This window comes from Triticum aestivum, chromosome 5A (assembly GCF_018294505.1).
Source record: "Triticum aestivum cultivar Chinese Spring chromosome 5A, IWGSC CS RefSeq v2.1, whole genome shotgun sequence".
Classification (NCBI taxonomy): Eukaryota; Viridiplantae; Streptophyta; class Magnoliopsida; order Poales; family Poaceae; genus Triticum; species Triticum aestivum.
This window is the reverse complement of record NC_057806.1, coordinates 603,827,107-603,845,926: the sequence shown is the minus strand read 5'-3', so window position 1 is coordinate 603,845,926 and position 18,820 is coordinate 603,827,107.

Below are 18,820 nucleotides of genomic sequence, written 5' to 3'. Positions count from 1 at the left end.
CTTCCCATTGCAGCACCCCCTCATCGTCCCGCTCCATGGCGCTGTCAAGCTCGTGGGACGGCTCCAACGTCCATGACGACCATGTGGAGTTCCTCCGCCAGACCCGGCGCCTGCCCGACGCCAGCCTCGTGTAGGTCCGCCTGGCGCCGGAGACGGAGATCTCACCGGCACCGGAGGAGGGCGAGCGGGTCGTATTCCGCTTGCACTGCATGCGCGGCTTCGGCCTTCCGGTGAGTGGATTTCTGCGCTCCTTCCTCGAGTTCTACAACCTCCAGCCGCATCACCTCACGCCCAATGCGGTGATGCTGCTGTCGGCCTTCGTCTCCCTCTGCGAAGGCTTCTTGGGAGTGCTCCCCACGCTGGAGCTCTGGGGAGAGTTCTTCTAGAGCAAGCCCGGCACCGTAGTCGTGGGCGTGCCCGCCCCCTGCGGGGCCTACGTCACCATGAGGAGGTCAAGCGAGAACAATCCGTTCCCGTCCATCCCCCTGATTCAGTCGGTGAAACTCTGACAAAAATCGTACTTCTACGTGAAGAACGTCACCCTGCAAGGAGACCACGTCAACCTGCCATCTTACGTAGCCGGCCCGCCGGCTGGGAGGCAGCCGTCATGGAGCTTCCGGTCCAGGTCCCTCTCTCCGGACGAGAACGCCGCCGTCTCCCGGCTTCGGGTAATGATCCAGGCGGAAGGCCTGCGCGGGGCCGACTTGGTGGCTGCCTTCGTGGAGCGCCGGATTCTTCCTCTCCAAAGCCGGCCCCATATGATGTGCCAGATGAGCGGCCGCTTCGACCCAAGCCGGCTGAGCACATGGGAAATGCCTCATGCGGAGGTGGCGCTCATGGTCAATTACATCGCCAATTGCAAGCTCGCCGGGGACTGGCAATACGGCAAGCCGCCGTATTCTCGCGCCAATCCTCCGCCCGTGGTAAGTTTCCCTCTCTATCTTCTTTTTGTTGTCAACCGACTTCATAGCGGCCGGCTTCTGATCAGGCGGCTCTTTTTAGCAGAACCTGCTTCTTCCGCCGCTGAATGGGGCAGTAGGGATTGAACGCCAGTACGCCCCCGACCGCACGGTCGATGACATTGATGACCCGAACTTGGGGGCGGCCGCCATGGAAGACGCCGTCGTGGGGGACAACATCGAGCCCGGAGGCACAGGGCTCTCCGCCAGCTTCGAGGACTGGCTGGATGATGCTGAAGCCGAAGAAGTCCCGCGTCGCCAGCCGACGGCCGACCGTCAAAGCGCGGGCTCGTCCGCCGCGCCGGCTGCCGGCGGCGGCGCACAGAAGCGCCGGGCCGCGTTACCCCTCTTCGGCAGCCGGCCGAAAAAATCCAAAGCATCCGTCGCAGCGACGAAACGAGACGAGGCAGCCGCGAAGGCGGCCCGCTTCCGGAAAGCGGTGAAGCAGCCTCAGGCGGTATCAGCGTAAGTCATCGACTGCTTGTATGCATGCTTTTATTGTTTTCTTCTGTTCGAACATTCTTCCTGACCTTTCTCCGTTTTCTGGACAGGGCGCCGCTTTCCCTTGAGCGGGGCCCAGGCGGCTCCGTAGTCAATAAAAGCATGCATACACCCCCTCATCCGGCCACACTCCGCCCCTCCTCGTCTTCCTTCTTCTTCCTCTCGCTGCCGTCGCAGCTTCCCATTGCAGCACCCCCTCATCGTCCCGCTCCATGGCGCTGTCAAGCTCGTGGGACGGCTCCAACGTCCATGACGACCATGTGGAGTTCCTCCGCCAGACCCGGCGCCTGCCCGACGCCAGCCTCGTGTAGGTCCGCCTGGCGCCGGAGACGGAGATCTCACCGGCACCGGAGGAGGGCGAGCGGGTCGTATTCCGCTTGCACTGCATGCGCGGCTTCGGCCTTCCGGTGAGTGGATTTCTGCGCTCCTTCCTCGAGTTCTACAACCTCCAGCCGCATCACCTCACGCCCAATGCGGTGATGCTGCTGTCGGCCTTCGTCTCCCTCTGCGAAGGCTTCTTGGGAGTGCTCCCCACGCTGGAGCTCTGGGGAGAGTTCTTCTAGAGCAAGCCCGGCACCGTAGTCGTGGGCGTGCCCGCCCCCTGCGGGGCCTACGTCGCCATGAGGAGGTCAAGCGAGAACAATCCGTTCCCGTCCATCCCCCTGATTCAGTCGGTGAAACTCTGACAAAAATCGTACTTCTACGTGAAGAACGTCACCCTGCAAGGAGACCACGTCAACCTGCCATCTTACGTAGCCGGCCCGCCGGCTGGGAGGCAGCCGTCATGGAGCTTCCGGTCCAGGTCCCTCTCTCCGGCCGAGAACGCCGCCGTCTCCCGGCTTCGGGTAATGATCCAGGCGGAAGGCCTGCGCGGGGCCGACTTGGTGGCTGCCTTCGTGGAGCGCCGGATTCTTCCTCTCCAAAGCCGGCCCCATATGATGTGCCAGATGAGCGGCCGCTTCGACCCAAGCCGGCTGAGCACATGGGAAATGCCTCATGCGGAGGTGGCGCTCATGGTCAATTACATCGCCAATTGCAAGCTCGCCGGGGACTGGCAATACGGCAAGCCGCCGTATTCTCGCGCCAATCCTCCGCCCGTGGTAAGTTTCCCTCTCTATCTTCTTTTTGTTGTCAACCGACTTCATAGCGGCCGGCTTCTGATCAGTCGGCTCTTTTTAGCAGAACCTGCTTCTTCCGCCGCTGAATGGGGCAGTAGGGATTGAACGCCAGTACGCCCCCGACCGCACGGTCGATGACATTGATGACCCGAACTTGGGGGCGGCCGCCATGGAAGACGCTGTCATGGGGGACAACATCGAGCCCGGAGGCACAGGGCTCTCCGCCACCTTCGAGGACTGGCCGGATGATGTTGAAGCCGAAGAAGTCCCGCGTCGCCAGCCGGCGGCCAACCGTCAAAGCGTGGGCTCGTCCGCCGCGCCGGCTGCCGGCGGCGGCGCACAGAAGCGCCGGGCCGCGTTACCCCTCTTCGGCAGACCGGCCCGGAAAAAAATCCACAGCCTCCGTCGCAGTGACGAAACGAGGACGAGGGCAGCCGCGAAGGCGGCCCGCTTTCGGAAATGCGGTGAAGGCGCAGCCTCAGGCGGTCTCAGCCGTAAGTTCATCGACTGCTTGTAAATGCATGCTTTATGTTTTTCTCTGTTCGAGACAATTCTTCTGACCTTTCTCCGTTTCCTTGGACAGGGTGCCGCTTTCCCTTGACGGGGGCCCAGGCGGCTCCGTAGTCGGGCCGATCTGGAGGGTCTTTTAGGCCCCCGCGCGTGGATCCCCAACGCTGAGCTCATGGAAGCCACAGGAGCGGAACGCTCGCGAGGGCCGCGGGAAGAGAGGGAGGCGGCGAAGCGGGAGGCCGCTCAGGCGGCGAAGGAGCGGGCCGACGCGGCAGCCACGGCCCGGGCGGAGGTGGTGACCATGGAGACAGAGGCGGAGGGCTCGCGCAACCAGCCTCCACTGCTCGCCATCCCCTTCCGAACCGTGGCCCCGGACACACCATTGCCCCTGGCAGAGGAGATCGTCCAAGACCTGCCGCCGGTGCAAAGGGAGGAGCTCTTCGAGGTCTTTGCGGGGAGGACACCGCCGGCAGCGCCAACCGGAGCGGGCCAAGGCGGCCAGTCGTCGGCGACGCCAGAGGAGCTGGCCGGGGGTGTACCGGAGGCCGGAGCCGGCCTTGAGGTACAACCGGTGACGCGCCAGCGTGCAGGGGGGAAGCGCCGCTCCGCCGGAGTCGCGCCAAGCTGCGGGCGCCGGCCAGTCGGCGTAGGCTTTGGAGGCGGCCAGCTCCACCACGTCCGGGTGGACTCCCAGCGGGGGGACTGGCGAGCTGAATGTGGCGGCCCAAGAGGTCTGGAGCCGGCTTCAAGCTCAGGCCGCCCTTCTGCAGCAGTATACCCAGGAGTTCCTGTCGATGCGGGCCGCCATCCGGGTAAGTTTTTCGTTCTTGACCGCTCTGGTCTCTTGATTTCTTCCATGGGGGAGCGTCAGCGCACCCACTGGGTGTAGTCCCCGAGATTTGGGCCGACTGCTGCGCAGTCGGGTCGGATCTTTTTTTGATGACCATCTTATCTTTGCTTTGTATCTGAACTTCCAAGAATATCATAACTCTCGTGCTGCCGCCTTCAACTCCCAGGCTCAGGAGTTGGGTCAGAAGACCGACGACCTGGCCAACAGCCGAAGTAAGTGCTCGCTCTTATCCGTATCCTGTGGGGGCGCATCAGCACACCCACTGGGTGTAGTCCACGAGATTCGGGCTGACTGCTGAGCAGTCGGGTCGGATCTTCCTTGACGACCTTTCCCTTATTGGTTTTTTTCTCTTTGTCTTTCGTTCTTGTAGGGGCCAACGCCGACTTGAGGAAGGAGAACGGCGAAGCGCAAGCCGCCCTTCGCACCAGGGACGCTGAGTACGCCGTCTTGGTCCAGGAACGCGACCGCCTGGCCAAGAAGCTGGCTGACCAGGAGGAGAGCCACAAGGCGGCCCTACAAAAAGCGCAGGATAGCGAGGCCGCCCTGAAGGCAGAGTTTGAGACCGAGGCGGCGAGCTGGGCTGAGACTCGTCATGCGCTGGATGAAGGCTTCGGCCGCATCGAAGACTTGATCGATGGTAAGCCATCTTCCTCGCCCTTCTCCTGCCCCTGGCCGCCTGGGGTTTTGCCTGACTTGTGCTGCTACCCGTTTTCTTGTGCAGACTACTTTCCCGGCTACTCCGTCCTCGCCGCCCAAGCCATCGAGGCTCATCGCGAGGCGCGCCGTCGGGCGGGAGTCAACATCGCGCCGGACGCAAATCGGACGCTGCAGGAGCAGCTCTTGGCCGTCCAAGCGCGGCTGCAGCCGGCTCACCGGATGCTTCGCCGGCTTCAACGTGCCGGGGCGCAGGTTCTGGCCGCCCTCTGGCCCGGCGAGACGATCCGCCGCACCCCGAGCCGGACCGTCGACTGGCTGGAGGTCGCAGTCGGCCGTTTTGAAGCTTGGAAGGCATCCGCGGCCCGTCTTGGAGCCGGGCGAGCGTTGGAGTTCGTCCGCGCCTGGTACCCAAGGCTGAACCTGGACCAGCTGCGTACTTGGCGTCTGGAGGCTGATGCGGAGCTGGAGGAAGTGCGGCCAGCTATCGCCCAGCGTGCCTCGACGATCGCCGAGTGCACCGACATCAGCGTCTTCGCGCCTGAAATCAATGATGATGGCGTTGCCCAGCCGGAGGAGTGGTTCGGTCTGAACCCGGCAGTGGGCGAGGACTCGGCCGAAGAGATCGCCTCCAGCGACGAGGGTGAAGATGACGAGGACGTGGACGGTGAAGACGTCGAGCCGGCTAGTGGAACAACCGGCCGGCCTCAAGCTGACCGTGCCTCCAGCCACGAGGCGCGCGGAAGCGCGCCCTCTGCAGGAGGCGGTGATCAAGCCGAAGTTCTCCAGCCGGCCGCTCCTTCAGCCGGCACAACCGTCTCCACCGACCAGCCCAGCTCGTCAGCCGCTCCGCCGGCTTGACCTGCCGTCCTTATTTTTCCTACTTGTTGTCTTTTGAACAATCTTTAAGCTTTCGCAGTTCCACCCACTGGGGGTGTATCAAACTATGTTGGATGCTGACCTCTTGGAGGTCCTTTATGTAAATATTATTATGTGCATGTTTGGTTTCCATTCGCGTACACTTTTTATCCTTAGGCTTTTTTCCTTTGCCGCCTTCCCTTTTTGGGGAGGCAAGTACTCGAGCTTTTGTTAGCCGGTCGGCGGTAGGCGGCAAACTGGCTTTTGTTATATTTTGTCCTGTTGGTCCCTAGCCATTTTTCGTGTGCGCATCCTTTCCTACTTTTGACTCTTGCCAGCCAAACAGCCGGTTCTTCAAACTGCGACTTTGGCAAGAGCTAAGCCTGGGTGTCGGCACACTACTTGTCTGACCGTGGGTAGGACTTCTAATATAACTCCAGTCGGCCAGTCCCCGGGCCGACTAGTCGAACCCGGTGCCGGAAGGAATGAGTAAATGAAAAGACAAGGTCATACGCAAGATACTTTTCATTCATAGATAAAAGAAGGCAGTCCCCGAGCCCTCCTCGGGGGGCCTATTGTCTCGTACTTAGTACAAAAGTTAGTGTGATACATACTGCATTTCAACTGTAAAATCTTCGAAGGAGGTTGGCGTTCCATGGTCGTTCCGACTCCTTGTCAGAGTCGTCTCTCTTGCGTGCCTTGGGCTTCTGCGCGTCGATTAGGTAGTAGGAGTCATTGCCTAGAGCTCTGTTGATGACGAAGGGGCCCTCCCAAGGAGCTGAGAGCTTGTGCAGGCCGGCTGTTCGCTGGATCAGCCGGAGCACAAGGTCGCCCTCTTGGAAGGATCTTGGCCTGACCTTCCGACTGTGGTAGCGGCGCAAACCCTGCTGGTAGATGGCAGACCGGCTGAGGGCTAACAGCCGGCCTTCTTCCAGCAGGTCGACGCCGTCTTCTCGTGCTTCCTTGGCCTCCGCCTCCGTGTACATGGTTACCCGGGGCGAGTCGAACTCGATGTCGGTTGGGATGATCGCCTCGGCACCGTACACGAGGAAGAAAGGAGTGAAGCCGGTTGACTTGTTTGGGGTAGTGCGCAGACTCCAGAGGACAGCCGGCAGCTCATCGAGCCAACAGCCGGCTGAACGCTCCAGTGGTACGACCAGTCGGGGCTTGATGCCGGAGAGGATGAGGCCGTTGGCTCGCTCGACCTGGCCGTTTGACTGCGGGTGGGCGACGGACGCTAAGTCCAGCCGGATACCTTGCGTTGCGCAGAAACGTGCCAAGGCTCCTTTGGCAAAATTCGTGCCATTGTCGGTGATGATGCTGTGTGGCACGCCGTACCGAGTTGTTATGTCTGCGATGAATGTCACGGCAGTCGGCCCATTCAGCTTCTTGATCGGCTTTGCCTCAATCCACTTGGTGAATTTGTCCACGGCGACGAGCAAATGCGTCATGCCGCCGCGCGCCGTCTTGAATGGGCCCACCATGTCCAGTCCCCAAACGGCGAAGGGCCAGGTGAGGGGAATGGTCTTGAGTGCCGAAGCCGGCATGTGTTGCTTGGAGCTGAAGAGTTGGCACCCTTTGCAATATTTAACTAATTCTTTGGCGTCATCCAAAGCAGTCGGCCAGAAGAAACCATGGCGGAAAGCTTTGGCGACGAGTGATCTTGAAGCCGCATGGTGGCCGCATTCTCCTTGGTGAATGTCTCTGAGGATTGCAATGCCCTTCTCTTGCTCGACGCACCGTTGGAGGACTCCAGTGACACTGCGCTTGACGAGTTCTCTGTTGACGATTGTGTATGCTCCGGCTCGACGTTGGACTTGTCTTGCCTCTGTTTCGTCAGCCGGCAGATCTTGGTTTACTAGGAAGTTGAGGATGGACTGAGCCCATGACGGAGCCGCGACTTCTCCTACTGCCAATGTGGCTACTGCCACCAGGGTGGGCGGGCTGGGTGGTGAAATGCTGGAGTCGGCCGCCGGCTGTTGTGTTGGTGCATCCCCGGGCCGGCTACTGCAGTCCCCGAGCCGGGTGTGGCAGTCCCCGAGCCGGTTGCCGAAGTCCCCGGGCCGACTACTGAAGTCCCGGGGTCGCCTGCTTGGTTCTTCGAGCCGGACCCGGCCGCGTCGGGGTCAGGCGGTACGAAGATGGAATCGGACTCTGGAGACGGCTTGATGGACGGCTTGAGGAGGCGTTGTAGAGCGACGCCGGTTGGTATTGCTTGCCGAGTGGAGCCTATTCGAGCCAGGGCATCGGCTGGCTCGTTGTCGGCTCGCGGTACGTGGAGGAACTCGCATCCTTCAAAGTATCCGCTGAGTTGTTGAACCAGGAAGCGGTAGCTTGCCATATTTGCGTCCTTGGCGTCCCAGTCGCCGGATGATTGCTGAACCACCAAGTCCGAGTCGCCATAACATAGGATCCGGCGGATGCCGAGTTCCTTGGCAAGCCGGAGCCCGTGTATGAGTGCCTCGTACTCGGCTACATTGTTGGAGGCGGCAAAGTGAATCTGCAGCGTGTATCTGAGCTTGTCGCCTTTGGGAGAGGTAAGGACGACGCCGGCTCCCAAGCCGGTGCGCATCTTGGACCCGTCAAAGTGCATGCGCCAATGGGTGGAGTCGGGAGCCGGCGGCAGGTACTGGGTCTCGGCCCAGTCGACGAGGAAGTCGGCCAGTGCTTGGGACTTGATGGCGGTGCGGGGCTGGTAGAAGATTGTGTAAGGGGCCAGCTCGATGGCCCATTTCGCCACCCGGCCGGATGCATCCCGGCTGCCTATGATCTCGGCCAGCGGGGCGGTGCATACGACCGTGACGGGATGCTCTTGAAAGTAGGGCTTCAGCTTCTTGGCGGTGAAGTACACGCCGTAACACATCTTCTGGTAGTGCGGGTAGTTCTGCTTTGAGGCGGACAGCACCTCGCTCAAATAATACACCGGCCTTTGGACCGGCTGGGCTCGGCCTTCTTCTGGGCGTTGGACTACGATGACGGTGCTGACCACCCGGCTGGTTGCGGCAATGTAAAGGAGCATGGGCTCTTTCTCAGTCGGCGCCGCTAGGACGGGCGGCGTGGCCAGCATCTTCTTCAGCTCGTGAAAAGCTTGGTCGGCCTGGTCGTTCCACTCGAAGTGAGTGCTCTTCTTCATGAGGCGGTAGAGGGGGAGAGCTTTCTCTCCGAGCCGGCTGATGAAGCGGTTCAAGGAGGCCAAGCATCTGGTGAACTTCTGGGTTTCTCGCAGCTGGGTGGGGATCGCCATTCTCTCGATGGCCTTGATCTTTACCGGGTTGCATTCGATGCCGCGTTCGGAGACCAGGAAGCCTAGGAGGTGACTGGCTGGCACTCCGAACACGCATTTCTCGGGGTTGAGCTTGATTTGGAACCGGCGTAGGTTCTCAAACGTTTCTTTGAGGTCTTCCAGCAAGGTGCCGCGCTTCTCCGTCTTCACCATAATGTCGTCCACATAGACGTGAGCGTTTCTGCCGAGTTGCTTGAGGAGGCACTTCTGCATGCAACGCTGAAAAGTGGCACCGGCATTTCTTAAGCCGAATGTCATAGTCAGGTAGCAGAAGGCTCCAAATGGCGTGATGAAGGCGGTCTTCAGGCGGTCGTCCGGATCTAGCTTTATCTGGTGATATCCTGAGTAAGCATCCAAGAAACTCAACAGCTCGCATCCGGCCGTGGAGTCTATCACTTGGTCAATCCTCGGCAGGGCAAAGGGATCTTTAGGGCAGGCCTTGTTGAGGCTTGTGTAGTCTATACACATGCGCCACTTGTTGTTCTTCTTTAACACGAGGACCGGGTTGGCAAGCCACTCTGGAAAGAAGACTTCCATAATGAAGCCGGCTGCCAGAAGCCGGGCTATCTCCTCCCCTACAATCCTTCTCTTTTCCTCTGATAGTCGGCGGAGGGGCTGCTTGACTGGTTTCGCGTCTTCTCGGACGTGTAGTTTGTGCTCGGCGAATTCCTTCGGAACACCCGGCATGTCCTTGGGGGACCATGCAAAGATGTCCCGATTCTCACGGAGGAAATCGGCGAGCTCGCCTTCCTATTTGCTGTTCAGGCTTGCCCCGATGACGGCAAACCTCTCGGGGTGCTCGGGGTCAAGGGGTATCTTCTTGGTTTCTTTGGCCGGCTGGAAAGATCCTTGGGCATCATACTCCTTGGGGTCGGGGGACTGGTTCGGCTGCTTGCTGGCCATGGCCACGACCCGGTCCAACATCTTCTTCTCTTCGGCAATCACAAGGGACTCGGCCAGCCGGCTGCTGGCGGCAGCGCACTCGGAAGACTTCTTGTAATCGCCGGCTACGGTGATGACGCCCTTGGAACTTGGTATCTTCATCTTGAGGTATGCATAGTGGGGAACTGCCATGAACCTGGCCAAGGCGGGTCGGCCAAGCAACGCGTGGTAGGGGCTCTCCAGGTCCACCACTTCAAACCAGATTGCTTCCCGGCGGAAATGCTCCTTGTCCCCAAAGAGTACATCAATCTTGATCTTGCCAATGGGGGCGCAGGACAAGCCGGGTACGATGCCATGAAACACTGTCCGAGTAGGCATGAGCTGCTTCGTCTTGACATTTAGCTTCTCCAGGGTGTCACGGTACAGGATGTTGATGCTGCTCCCGCCGTCTATCAGCACGCGGGAGAAGCGGGCAGCGCGTCTGTCCGTCGCGAGGGTGGCTTCCAGGACCAACGCATAAGAGCCGGGAGACGGCATCACCTCTGGATGGTCGGCCCGGCTCCAGCTGATGGGTTTTTCTGACCAATGCATGTGTCCGGCGGGGTTGGCAGCGACCACGCTGACTTCCTGGTGCTCTCGGCGTTTGCCGCGCCGGTCTTCGAGCTGGCTTGTAAAGACGATGTAGGTTGCTTGCTCGTCGGGGAATTCGTCGTGCACGGCTCCGACTGCGGGCCGAGCGGCCGGAGGCGGCGGAGCCGGAGGCGGCGGGCCGGCAGGCGGAGGCGGCGCGAGCCCCTCGCCTTTAGAGATTCGGGTGAGCCAATGGCACTTCCGGGTTGTGTGGTTGGACGGCTTCGCGCCGCTATGGAATTTGCACGGGGCGTCGAGAGTTTGCTCGTAGGAGAAAGCCGGCTGCCAAGCCGGCCGGCCGCCCTTGGGCTTCTTGGGCGCGGGTCGCCCTTCAGGCAGCGCGTCTTCGACCGTGGCCACCTGCCGACTGGCGGGAGGCGGCGCAGGGCCCTTGCGCTTGTGGTCGTTCGGGTGTGGGCGTCGGCCGGAATCCCCTGCCGGCGTCTTGGGCGCCGGGTTGAGTACTTTCCCGGATGCGTCTACCCAGAGCTCGGTCTTCATCGAAGAGTCGGCGGTGGCGTATTTGTCTGCTATGTCCAGAAGCTCGTCGAGGGTAGTCGGCTCGTCGCAGAGGAGCTTGTGCTTGAGGAGGGTACCTTCTCGGCACCCGGCAGTGAAGTATTCGATGGCTTGCACCTCGTGCACCCCCTCGCAAGAATTGCGGAGCTCGGCCCAACGCGTGAGGTAGTCGCGAGTGGACTCGGCTGGGCCCTGTACACACAGGGAGAGCTGCCTGGGCTTGGGAGCCCGCTTGTAGGTGCTGGTGAAGTTGCGGATGAAAGCTTCGGTGAAATCTAGCCAGCTGTTGATGCTGAGAGGCTTGAGGCTGTTGAGCCAGGTCCGCGCCGTGCCTTGCAGCATGAGGGGCACGTACTTCACGGCAACGCGCCGGTTGCCGTTGGCTATGCTGACCGCCGTGGAGTAATCGATCAGCCAATCTTCCGGCTTCACGGAGCCGTTGTATTTGGGCGTGTCTCTTGGGAGCGAGAACCCTTTGGGGAAAGGCTCGTCGCGGATGCGTGGGCCGAAACAAGGCGGGCCGACATCGTCTTCCTCTTCTAGCGCCAGGGATCGCGCTAGGCGGTCGATCCGATGGCAGGCGTCGTTCTCGCCGACTCCTTCGCGGCAACCTAGTCGGCCGCTGAGAGTCGGGTGCGCCACTGGCGGCGGGGTGGGATATCTCTCCCCACGGGCTCGAGGCGGAGGCGGGTTGCCCCGCCATTCCATGGCTCGGGGATGGCCGTCCGCGTCTCGCTCGATGGAGATTCGGGTCCGGCTTCAGCTGGCCGCCGGCTCTCTCGCGCGCCGCGCGCGGGTGTTGCTCGTAGTCGGCGTTCGGGACGTCGCACCGTGATCTCGGTGCGAGGGAGGGCTTCCCGCGCGGGCGTCGGCCTCGTGCCGCTGCGCGGCCGCGTCAATCAGCTGCTGGATGCACCGGGTCATGTGGAGGAGTTCTTCAGCCTCCAAGCCGTCCAGCTCGTCCACGGCCGCCTGGGCAGCACGCAGGTTCTCGAGCGGAGTGGCATAGACCAGGCGGTCGACTCCCAGCGTGTCGGCGATGACGGTGCCGCATTGCTTGACGACGCCGGCCCGGCTGGGCCCAGCCGGGGCCGGCGTGCCGAAGGCGGCGCGGTCAGCTTCGCGCTGGTAGGCCTCAGTGAGGCGTCTCACGGAAGCCAGCCGCCGGCCCTCCGCGAGGAGGGCGAGGCGGCGTGCCTCCAGTGCTTCATCATCGGCATCGGCCGGGAGGGGGACGGACAAGTCGTGGGCCGCCGCGTGCGGGGCGTCGTGGGCGCTTTCGTCGGCCGGGCCGCCGTGGCCGATGACCATCACCTCGGCGGTGACAGTATCGCCGCCGTCGGTCCGAGGAAGCGGGTCGTTGTAGACCGCGACGTAGGTGGGGAAGGTGTCGAAGGAGGCCGTGTCGGAGTCGACAGGCATCGGGTCGGTGGAGCCAACCGACTCCAGATCTGCAGCGGGCTCCCTGGAGACATGTAGCTGGCCGAGGAGGTTGGCGAGGTGATCGGTGCCCGCATCGGAGGCAAGCTCGTCGGAGATGCGGGTTTCGTCGAGGAGATCGGCGAGGCTGCTCGCTGCGCAGATGTTGGTGACGCCTTGCAGCGCATTGTGGCAAGCGCCATCGGGCGTGCCGGGCTGGCTACGCTCGCTGGGGAGGAAGAGGGTTCCCGTCCAGAACAGGTCTCCGGACGACGGTGCACCTGCCCCCACGGTGGGCGCCAAATGTCGGGTGGTAGGTGCGACATATGCCAACGGGTGTCTTATCATTGTGGAAGCCAGTAAGACATCGCCGGTGCCTGGAAACGGGATGAGGCGAAGACATGCACGCCGGCGGATCATACCCAGCTTCGGGGCTCTCCGTGGAGATAACACCCCTACTGCTGCTCTGCGGGGTCTCCGCATGATCACTAGATGGACAAGTAACTACACAATGCTCCTTGAGCTGTTCGGGTGGAAGGAGGAAGAAGGGCACGGCTAGCCTGCTTCTTCTCCTCGTATGGTGTTTAAACCTAGCTTAGGGTCGAACCCTTTGCATGGGTGCCCCGGGGGGTTTATATATGCCTACCCCCGGGGGTACAATGGTAATCCTACTGGGCGCGGGGCCCAACCGTCTGTGACTGCGCTCGCCGGCTTCTGCGCCGACCGCTGGGGCCCGCCAACTGGTGGGTCCCGTCGGCTGCCGGATCCTCGGTCGACAGGCAGGCCCCACTGGTCAGGGCCTGGTCGGTGGCTGGTCACTATTGCTCTATTTTGATGACGCGGGCCTCGTCGTGGTAAGCGTGGCTACAGTACCGCCGCCTGGAGGGCGATTACTGTAGCCTTACCGTGTCTTGTCTCCTTAATGGGGCGTCTCCTTCGAGGAAGATGGCAAGCCGGCTGCGGGGAGCCGGCTTTCTCTTGGGCCGACTGGGGGAGGCATGGCCGCCTTCGGGGTCTCTCTGCCCGAAGGGACCCACCGCCCGTGGGCTGCGCTGGCAGTCCGTCATGGATGGCGTCAGGGTCGACATGGCAACAGTGCCGCGCCGGACGGGTCATGGCCACCCGTACGGCGCACTGTGCCAGTCGTGCTCCGGGATTCGGGGGCGGCGGGCTTCACTGTAGCCATGCCCCGTCTCATCGCCGTTAGGTTGATGCAAACTTCGGGGTACGGTCTTGACCTCTTTATGGGAGCCGGCTTCTCGGAGTCGGCCTTCTCGCGGCCGGCTTCGTGAAGTCGGCCTTCCCATGGCTTTCTTCATGAGGGCTAAAGTCGGGCCGCCTCCCGAAAGCCGGCCTGGATAACAGCCGACAAAGGGAAGGCGGCCCCACGTCTTGGATTCTTGAGAGCCGGACGAGCTTGTAATTTTTTCAGAAGGGCCAGGGGAAGCCGGTTAGGCTACCCATGGCTATTTACTCCGACAATTACATTATTTGCCATTTGCCTCTCGTTTTCCTCTCCCCCCCAATTCACCCTTACCATTTTATTCGCCCTCTCTCTCTCTATCCTCCCTCTCTGTTTGCCTCTTTGTTTGCTTGTGTGTTAGTTTGTTTGCTTGTTGTCATGGCTAGTCTCTTTCTGGTCCTATGTCCCCCGAGTTTGAAGTCCTTCACTTCAAACAAAGGCAAGGAGAAAACTTAAAGGATGCTTGGTTTAGAATGATGGAATCTTATCGTAAATGCACCCTAGAAGTAAATTTCAGAATTTTGCTTCGCAACTTTTATGTTGGGCTTAATATGTCTCATAGACAACTTTTGGATTGTGTTGCCAAAGGCAATTTTATTGAAATTGATCCTAGTATCGCGCATGAAATTATAAAAGGTATAATAGGAACTTTACCTCAACAAAAGGGGCCCCATCATACCCAAGAGAAAATGCATGTTTTTGAGAAAATTTGCGAAGTAACTAAGATTTTACAGAAATCTTTGGAACCTCTTAAGAGCGTTAGCGTAAATCTTCACCGCATGAATATGTTGATTACTCTTTGCAATAAGCGGTTGGATTCCTTAGATCTCAAGATCTCTGAATATGAAGGGAAACGTAAAGAACCTCCTGGATTTGAGCATAACATCGCTAAAAGAATTAAGAATCAAGATGACAATACCTAGATCTATCCTCGCTTGTTATGCCTAGGTACGGGCGTTAAACGATAGCGCTTGTTGGGAGGCAACCCAATTTTAGTTTTATTCCTTGCTTTTTGCTCCTGTTTAGTAATAAATAAAGTATCTAGCCTCTGTTTTGGTTTTTTTTGTGTGTTTAATTAGTGTTTGTGCCAAGTAGAACCGTTGGGAAGACTTGGGGAAAGTCTTGTTGAACTTGCTGTAAAAAACAGAAACTTTAGCGCTCACGAGAACTGCTTCCATTTTTATTTGAAGAGTGCTATTTAGTTAATTCTTTTGAAGATGATTAATAGATAAATTCCTCACGTCCAGCAATTTATTTTAGAATTTTTGGGGTTCCAGATCTTGCGCTAGCTACAGATTACTACAGACTGTTCTGTTTTTGACAGATTCTGTTTTTCGTGTGTTGTTTGCTTATTTTGATGAATCTATGGCTAGTAAAATAGTTTATAATCCATAGAGAAGTTGGAATACAGTAGGTTTAATACCAATATAAATAAAGAATGAGTTCATTACAGTACCTTGAAGTGGTATTTTGTTTTCTTTCACTTACGGAGCTCACGAGTTTTCTATTTTGAGTTTTGTGTTGTGAAGTTTTCAAGTTTTGGGTAAGAATTTGATGGATTATGGAACAAGGAGTGGCAAGAGCCTAAGCTTGGGGATGCCGTTGGCACCCCCAAGATAATCCAAGGACACCAAAAAGTCAAAGATTGGGGATGCCCCGGAAGGCATCCCCTCTTTCGTCCACTTCCATCGGTAACTTTACTTGGAGCTATATTTTTGTTCACCAACATGATATGTGTTTTGCTTGGAGAGTCTTGTATTATTTTTGTCTTTGTTTGCTAGTATGCCACAATCATCGTCCTTGCTGTACACACCTTTTGAGAGAGCCATACATGAATTAAAATTTGATAGAATACTCTATGTGCTTCACTTATATCTTTTGAGCGTTATAATTTTGCTCTATGTGCTTCACTTATATCTTTTGAGCTAAGTAATTTTGCTCTATGTGCTTCACTTATATCTTTTGAGCTAAGTAGTTTTGCTCTATGTTCTTCACTTAGATCTTTTAGAGCACGGTGGTGGATTTGTTTTAAAGAAACTATTGATCTCTCATGCTTCACTTAAATTATTTTGAGAGTCTATTAATAGCATGGTAATTTTCTTAATAATAATATGCTTGGTATTCAAGATTTGTGAAACTTTCTTTTGAGTGTGTTGAATACTAAGAAAAGATTGAAGCATGATAATTGTTTTGAGATATGGAGGTGATAATATTAAAGTCATGCTAGTGGAGTAGTTGTGAACTTAAAGAATACGTGTGTTGAAGTTTGTGATTCCCGTAGCATGCACGTATGGTGAACCGTTATGTGATGAAGTCGGAGCATGATTTATTTATTGATTGTCTTCCTTATGAGTGGCGGTCGGGGACGAGCGATGGTATTTTCCTACCAATCTATCCCCCTAGGAGCATGCGCGTAGTAATTTGCTTTGATAACTTCTAGATTTTTATAATAAGTATATGAGTTCTTTATGACTAATGTTGAGTCCATGGATCATACGCACTCTCACCCTTCCACCTTTGCTAGCCTCTCTAATACCGCGCACCTTTTGCCGGTATCATACACCTACCATATACCTTCCTCAAAACAGCCACCATACCTACCTATTATGGCATTTCCATAGCCATTCCGAGATATATTGCCATGTAACATTCCATCATCTAGTTCATCATGACACATCCATCATTGTCATATTGCTTCGCATGATCATGTAGTTGACATAGTATTTGTGGCAAAGCCACCGTTCATAATTTTCATACATGTCACTCTTGATTCATTGCATATCCCGGTACACCGCCAGAGGCCTTCATATAGAGTCATACTTTGTTTTAGTATCGAGTTGTAGTCATTGAGTTGTAAATAAATAGAAGTGTGATTATCATCATTCAATATAGCATTGTCCCAAAAAAACAGAAAGGCCAAAGAAAAAAAGAAGGTCCAAAAAAGGGGCAATGCAACTATCTCTTTTTCCACACTTGTGCTTCAAAGTAGCACCTTGATATAGCGAGTCTCATATATTGTGCTTCAAAGTAGCACCATGTTCTTCATATAGAGAGTCTCATATGTTATCACTTTCATTTACTAGTGGGAATTTTACATTATAGAACTTGGCTTGTATATTCCAATGACGGGCTTCCTCAAAATTGCCCTAGGTCTTCATGAGCAAGCAAGTTGGATGCACACCCACTAGTTTCCTTTGTTGAGCTTTCATACATTTATAGCTCTAGTGCATCCGTTGCATGGCAATCCCTACTCACTCACATTGATATATATTGATGGGCATCTCCATAGCCCGTTGATACGCCTAGTTGATGTGAGACTATCTTATCCTTTTTGTCTTCTCCACAACCACAATTCTATTCCACCCATAGTGCTATATCCATGGCTCATGCTCATGTATTGCGTGAAGATTGAAAAAGTTTTGAAAAAGTTAGAGTATGAAACAATTGCTTGGCTTGTCATCGGGGTTGTGCATGATTTAAATACTTTGTGTGGGGAAGATGGAGCATAGTGAGGCTATATGATTTTGTAGGGATAACTTTCTTTGGCCATGTTAATTTGAGAAGACATAATTGCTTTGTTAGTATGCTTGAAGTATTATTATTTTTTATGTCAATATAAACTTTTGTCTTGAATCTTTCTAATCTAAATATTCATACCACAATTAAGAAGATTTGCATTGAAATTATGCCAAGTAGCACTCCGCATCAAAAATTCTCTTTGTATCATTTACCTACTTGAGGACGAGCAGGAATTAAGCTTGGGGATGCCTGATACGTCTCCAACGTATCTATAATTTTTGATTTCTCCATGCTATATTATCTACTGTTTTGGACTATATTGGGCTTTATTTTCCACTTTAATATTATTTTTGGGACTAACCTATTAACCGGAGGCCCAGCCCAGAATTGCTGTTTTTTTACCTATTTCAGTGTTTCCGAGAAACAGAACATCAAACGGAGTCCAAACGGAATAAAATCTTCGGGAACGTGATTTTCTCACCGAACGTGATCCAGGAGACTTGGACCCTACTGCAAGGGATCAAATAGGAGGTCACGAGGGTGGGGGCGCCCCCCTAGGGCATGCCCCCTGCCTCGTGCGCCCCTCGGTGCTCCACCGACGTACTCCTTCCCCCTATATATACCTACGTACCCCCAAACGATCAGAACAGGAGCCAAAAACCTAATTCCACCACCGCAACTTTCTATATCCACGAGATCCCATCTTGGGGCCTGTGCCGGAGCTCTGCCGGAAGAGGGCCGTCATCATGGAGGGCTTCTACATCACCATAGCCTCTCCGATGAAGTGTGAGTAGTTTACCTCAGACCTTCGGGTCCATAGTTAGTAGTTGGATGGCTTCTTCTCTCTCTTTGAATCTCAATACAAAGTTATCCCCCTCTCTCGTGGAGATCTATTCGATGTAATCTTCTTTTTGCGGTGTGTTTGTTGAGATCGATGAATTGTGGGTTTATGATCAAGTCTATCTATGAATAATAATTGAATCTTCACTGAATTATTTTATGCATGATTGGTTATCTTTGCAAGTCTCTTCGAGTTATCCGTTTGGTTTGGCCAACTAGATTGGTAGTTCTTGCCATGGGAGAAGTGCTTAGCTTTGGGTTCGATCTTGCGGTGTCCTTTCCCAGTGACAAAAGGGGAAGCAAGGCACGTATTGCATCGTTGCCATTGAGGATAACAAGATGGGGTTTATTTCATATTGCATGAATTTATCTCTCTACATCATGTCATCTTGCGTAAGGCGTTACTCTGTTTTTAACATAATGAAATCTTTTTCGTCGTCAGATGACATTTCCTATGTTCATATAGGTGAAACATTAAACACCTATTACTATCTAACATTAATTAATATCTAGCCAAATATATATTCATTTAACATTTGACATTAATATATCTAACTATATCCATCTCTAACAATTGACATTACTATATATTTAACTTTTCTATCTAATTCATCTAACATTCGACATTAATCTAACATTTATATAAACTCAAAATATATGAAAAATTAAATAAACAGAAAAACTCATTAACAAATAATATTTTAATTAGATCATCAAATCTCAGATACCTAAATTTTCTTACTAAAATTAACTAGTTATATTAATTATTGAACTAGTTCAAATCTCATATACCTAAATAAACTAGTTATATTAATTATTGAACTAGTTCAAATCTCATATACCTAAATACAAACTAGTTCAACGATTTTCTTACTAAAAATAAACTAGTTATATTAATTATTGAACTAGTTCAAATCTCATATACCTAAATAAACTAATTCGATAATTTTCTTACTAAAAATAAACTAGTTATATTAATTATTCAACAAGTTCAAATCTCTAGTTCGACAATTTTCTATCTAGATAATTCATCTA